The sequence below is a fragment of the Macaca fascicularis genome, chromosome 9 (assembly GCF_037993035.2).
Source record: "Macaca fascicularis isolate 582-1 chromosome 9, T2T-MFA8v1.1".
Classification (NCBI taxonomy): Eukaryota; Metazoa; Chordata; class Mammalia; order Primates; family Cercopithecidae; genus Macaca; species Macaca fascicularis.
Genome location: NC_088383.1, coordinates 6,157,811 through 6,163,922, shown reverse-complemented (window position 1 = coordinate 6,163,922; position 6,112 = coordinate 6,157,811).

Sequence of the window (6,112 nt, the reverse complement as noted above, 5' to 3'; positions counted from 1 at the left end):
GCACTTTGGGAGGCTGAGGTGGGTGGATCACTTGAGATCCAGTGTTCGAGACCAGTCTGGCAAATATGACAAAACCTCATCTCTACCAAAAATACAAAAACTAGCCATGCAAATGTCTGTAATCCCAGCTACTCAAGAGGCTAAGTAGGCAGAGGCTACAGGGAGCCAAGGTCGTGCTACTGTACTCCAGTTTGCATGATATATGATTAACATCCCTGATGAATCAACACCAATATCTGTTGTTTTTTGACATTTTAAGAATAGTCATTCTGACTTGTGTAAAATGATATCTTAATGTGCTTTGTTATGTGTATCGTAAGTGTACATTAAATGTAAATGACTTAAATTTCCACATCAAAAGGAAGATTTGCAGAGTGGGTTTTAAAAAATCCAGGATGCAGCTATATGTTCTGAACCAGAAACTCACTTTAGATGAGGACATAAATAGTGTGAACATGAAGGACAGAAATAAGTATTTTAAGAAAATAGTAACCAAAGAAAAGATGTGATAGCTATACCAGGATCAAACAAAATAAAATTTAGTCAAAAACTCTGACAAGAGATAAACAAGACATAAAACACAGGCATATTTTATAGCTATTAAAAGTCGGGTTACAGACCACCAATATAAAGCAAACACCACAATAAAATGAATGACATAATTTTTAAAATTTCAACTGTATATAAAAATAATGTTTATTCTATATTAGATGAGCAATAGTATCTAAGGAAAAAATATACATATCTTAATTTAAATATTTTTTGTTACAAAAAGCTAACAATTATCTGAACCTTCACAGCAGGATGTAATCTTTTGGCTGCTAGAAATTATTCCCTCACTGGGAGTCCATTCCAAAATGGCTGAATAGGAACAGCTCCTGTCTGCAGCTCCCAGCGTGATTGATGCAGAAGACAGAGGCCAGCATCATCCTGATACCAAAGCCTGGCAGAGACACAACAAAAGAAGAGAATTTTAGACCAATATCCCTGATGAGCATCAATGGTGAAAATCCTCAATAAAATACTGGCAAACCAAATCTAGCAGCACATCAAAAAACATATCCACCAAGATCAAGTTGGCTTCATCCCTGGGATGCAAGACTGGTTCAATATATGCAGATCAATAAACGTAATCCATCACATAAACAGAACCAATGATGAAAACCACATGATTATCTCAATAGATGCAGAAAAGCCTTTGACAAAATTCAACACCCCTTCATGCTAAAAACTCTCAATAAACTAGGTTTTGATGGAACGTATCTCAAAATAATAACTTTTTATGACAAACCCACAGCAAATATCATACTGAATGGGCAAAAACTAGAAACATTCCCTTTAAAAACTGGCACAATATTGGCGGAACCCACCCCCAATATTTCAATGTAAGTTCTTTCTATTTTCCATGTGTCAGCTGGCTGAGAAATACAGTATAAAGAGAGGAATTTTACAGCTGGGCCACCGGGGTGACATCACATATAGGTAGGACTGTGACACCCACCTGAACCTCAAAACCGGCAAATTTTTATTAAGGGTTTCAAAAGGGAAGGGGGTGTAAGAACAGGGAGTAGGTACAAAGATCACATGCTTCTGAGGGAACAGGACAAAGGGCAAAAGAAGAACTACTGAGAAGGGTCCAACAAATATCACAAGGCAAAGGGCAAAAGCAGAACTACTGATTAGGGTCTATGTTCAGCGGTGCACATATTGCCTTGATAAACATCTTAAACAAGAGAAAACAGGGTTCGAGAGCAGAGAACTGGTCTGACCACAAATTTACCAGGGCAGAGTTTTTCCCCACCCTAGTAAGCCTGAGGGCACTGCAGGAGACCAGGGTGTATCTCAGTCCTTATCTCAACTGCACAAGACAAACATTCCTAGAGCGGCCATTTATAGACCTCCCCCCAGGAATGCATTCCTTTCCCAGGGTATTAATATTAATATTCCTTGCTAGGAAAAGAATTTAGTGACATCTTCCCTACTTGCATGTCCATTTGTAGGCTCTCTGCAAGAAGGAAAATATGGCTTTTTTTGCCCTACCCCACAGTCAGACCTTATGGTTGTCATCCCTTGTTCCCTAAAAATCGCTGTTATTCTGTTCATTTTCAAGGTGCACTGATTTCATATGGTTCAAACACACATGTTTTACAATCAATGTGTACAGTTAACAGAATTATCACAGTTGTCCTGAGGTGATGTATATCCTCAGCGTACAAAGATAACAGGATTAAGAGATTAACATAAAGACAGGCATAAGAAATTATAAAAGTATTATTTGGGAACTGATAAATGTCCATGAAATCTTCACAATTTATGTTCCTCTGCCATGGTTCCAGCCAGTCCCTCCATTTGGTGTCCCTGACTTCCCACAAGCACAAGACAGGGGTGCCTTCTCTCATCACTCCTATTCAACACAGGAGCAAGAGAAATCAGGCAAGAGAAAGAAAGGATATTCAGTTAGGAAAAGAGGAAGTCAAATTGTCCCTGTTCGCAGATGACATGATTGTATATTTAGAAAACCCCACCATCTCAGCCCAAAATCTTCTTAAGCTGATAAGCAACTTCAGCAAAGTCTCAGGATACAAAATCAATGTGCAAAAATCACAAGCATTCCTATACACCAATAAGAGACAGAGAGTGAACTCTCATTCACAATTGCTAACTCTCATTCACAATTGCTACAAAGAGAATAAAATACCTAGGAATCCAGCTTACAAGGGATGTGAAGGACCTCTTCAAGGAGAGCTACAAACCACTGCCCAACGAAATAAAAGAGCACACAAACAAATGGAAGAACATTCCATGCTCATGGATAGGAAGAATCAATATCGTGAAAATGGCCATACTGCCCAAGGTAATTTATAGGTTCAATGACATCCCCATCAAGCTACCAATGACTTTCTTCACAGAATTGGAAAAAAACTACTTTAAAGTTCATATGGAACCAAAAAAGAACCCACATTGCCAAGACAATCCTAAGCAAAAAGAACAAAGCTGGAGGCATCATGCTACCTGACTTCAAACTATACTACACACCTGCAGTAATCAAAACAGCATGGTACTGGTACCAAAACAGAGCTATAGACCAATGGAACAGAACAGAGCCCTCAGAAATATCACCACACCTCTACAACCATCTGATCTTTGACAAACCTGACAAAAACAAGAAATGGGGAAAGGATACCCCATTTAATAAATGGTGCTAGGAAAACTGGCTAGCCATATGTAGAAAGCTGAAACTGGATCCCTTTCTTATACCTTATACAAAAATTCAAGATGGATTAAAGACTTAAATGTTAGACCTAAAACCATAAAAACCCTAGAAGAAAACCTAGGCGATACCATTCAGGACATAGGCATGGGCAAGGAATTCATGACTAAAACACCAAAAGCAATGGCAACAAAAACCAAAATTAACAAATGGTATCTAATTAAACTAAAGAGCTTCTGCACAGCAAAAGAAACTACCATCAGAGTGAACAGGCAACCTACACAGAATGTGAGAAAATTTTTGCAATCCACCCATCTGACAAAGGGCTTATATCCAGAATCTACAAAGAACTTAAACAAATTTACAAGAAAAAAATCAAATAACTCCATCAAAAAGTGGGCAAAGAACATTAACTGACACTTCTCAAAAGAAGACTTTTATGCAGCCAACACACACATGAAAAAATGCTCATCATCACTGTTCATCAGAGAAATGTGAATCAAAACCACAATGAGATACCATCTTACACAAGTTAGAATGGCAATCATTAAAAAGTCAGGAAACAAGTGCTGGAGAAGATGTGGAGAAATAGGAATGCTTTTACACTGTTGGTGGGAGTGTAAACTAGTTCAACCACTGTGGAAAATAGTGTGGCAATTTCTCAAGGATCTACAACTAGAAATACCATTTGACCCAGCCATCCCATTACTGGGTATATACCCAAAAGATTATAAATCATGCTGCTACAAAGACACATGCACACATATGTTTATTGCGGCACTATTCACAATAGCAAAGACTTTGAACTAACCCAAATGTCCAGCAATGACAGACTGGATTAAGAAAATGTGGCACATATACCCCATTGAATACTGTGTAGCCATAAAAAAGGATGAGTTCATGTCCTTTGTAGGTACATGGATGAAGCTGGAAATCATCATTCTGAGCAAATGATTGCAAGGATGGAAAACCAAACACCACATGTTCTCACTCATAGGTAGGAATTGAACAATGAGAACACTCGGACACAGGGCAGGGAACATCACACACCAGGACCTGTTGCGGGGTGGGGGATGGGGGAGGGATAGCATTAGGAGAAATACGTAATGTAAATGAGTTAATGGGTGCAGCAAACCAACATGTCATATGTATACATATGCAACAAACCTGCACATTGTGCACATGTACCCTAGAACCTAAAGTATATTAAAAAAAAAAAAAGAAAGAAAGAAATTATTCCCTCACTGTTGATTGCTGCTGACTGATCAGGGTCATGGTTGCTGAGTTCTGAAATGACTGTGGCAATTTCTTAAATAAAATACAACAATGAAATTTGCCTCATTGATAGACTTCTTTCACAAAAGATTTCACTGTAGAGAGATTTCTCTGTTTGACAGCTTACAGTGTAGAACTTCTTTGAAAGTTGAAGTCATTTCTCTGTAATCCAGCCACTACATCATCAACTATCTTTTCATAATATTTTAAATCTTTTGTCATTGGAGCATCTTCACCATCTCACAATGGTTAAGAAAAGAGATTTCAACCCAAAAACAACTTTTTGTGTATTCATATGAAGGGACTCTTAATCTCTTAAAGTTTTGTCATGAGATTACAGCAATTCAATCACATATTAAAGCTCTACTTCTCATTCTAGTTTTCTTGCTATTTCCATTACACCTGCAGTTACCAAAACCTTAACCCCGTTAAAATCATCCTTGAGAGTTGTAATTAACTTTTTCCAAACTTCTGTTCATGTTGATATTTTGACATTTTCTTATGAATTACAAATTTTCATGATGGCATTCAGAATGCTGAATTCTTTCCAGAAGGCTTTCCATTTACTTTTCCTGGATTCATCAGAAGAATCACTATCTATGGCAGCTATAACTGATTGAAATGTATTTTATGAACAATAAGACTTGAAAGTTAAAATTACTCCTTTATCCATGTGCTGAAGAATAAATATTGTGAAAGCAGTCATAAAAACAAATGCAATATTTTGGTACCTCTGCATTAGAACTCTTTGTTAACCAGGTGCATTGTCATTGAACAGCAATATTTTGAAAGGAATCTCTTTTTGAGCAGTCGGTTTCAACTGCTGCTTCTTATTTTAAGCAGTAGACTTGAAATATTCAGTAACCATGCTATGAAGAGCTACGCTGTAATACAGTCTTTTTCTATTTATAGAGTGTGGTTTTGAAATTATAATAAAGCATTGGTTTTATCCTGAAATCAGCAGGCACAGGAGCTACTAACACAAGAGTCAGCCTGTCTTTTGAAGCCTGGCATTGACTTCCTTCTAAATATAAAAGTCCTAGATGGCACCTTTTTTGATACAACACCCTTTCACCTACATTCAAAATCAATTGTTTATTGTAATCACTTTCATTAATGATCTTACATAAATCTGGTTGACCTGCTGCAGATTCTCCATCAGTACTTGATGCTTTATTTTGTACTTTTTTGTTATGGAAATGGCTTATTTTATTCAACCTCATGCACCAACCTCTACTAGATTTCAACATTTTCTCTGCAGCATCCTCACCTCTATGAGCCTTCATACAGTTGAAGAGAGTTAAGGTCTTCTTCTGGGTTAGGCTTTGGCTTAAGGGAATGTTGTGGCTGGTTCATCTTCTGTCCACATCATTAAAACTTTCTTCTTAGCAACAATAAAACTTGTTTTGCATTCTTACCATTTTGTATTCAACTGGAGTAGCATTACAGATTCCTTAAAGAACTTTTCCTTTGCATTCACAACTTGGCTAAATAATTAACAATAGACCTAGCTTTCAACCTACCTCAGCCTTCAACATGCATTCATCAATAAGCTTAATCATGTGTAGCTTTTGTGTTTAAGTGAAAGATATGCTATTCTTTCTTTCATGTGAACATTTAGAGGCC